The sequence below is a fragment of the Camelina sativa genome, unplaced genomic scaffold, assembly GCF_000633955.1.
Source record: "Camelina sativa cultivar DH55 unplaced genomic scaffold, Cs unpScaffold33961, whole genome shotgun sequence".
NCBI classification, from domain to species: domain Eukaryota; kingdom Viridiplantae; phylum Streptophyta; class Magnoliopsida; order Brassicales; family Brassicaceae; genus Camelina; species Camelina sativa.
This window is the reverse complement of record NW_010954890.1, coordinates 1-212: the sequence shown is the minus strand read 5'-3', so window position 1 is coordinate 212 and position 212 is coordinate 1. Positions and strand designations below refer to the sequence as shown.

Sequence of the window (212 nt, the reverse complement as noted above, 5' to 3'; positions counted from 1 at the left end):
GATCCCTGTAGTATTTCTTGCTTATGATATCCAAGGATTGAAGCTTTAGTTCCTGCATCAACTCTTTGACAGATAGATGTGCGTCTACCTGTCACAGTCAAGCTGCAGCAGAACGGTAAGTACCTAGTGAGAGTAATGGGAACAAAGTGAAAACATGTGTGAAGATGCGTATTAGTTACTTTATGTTGTCGACCTCCACTCTTATATCATTA

General features: G+C 40.1%; 1 long non-coding RNA gene across 1 annotated transcript; it reads right to left on the bottom strand.

The window, feature by feature from the left end:
• Positions 1-21: 21 nt before the first annotated feature.
• Positions 22-212, bottom strand: LOC104775726. Its single transcript, XR_766058.1, has 2 exons — positions 180-212; positions 22-102 (listed from the first exon to the last, which is right to left on the bottom strand). It is a non-coding gene; the product is annotated as an uncharacterized LOC104775726 (long non-coding RNA).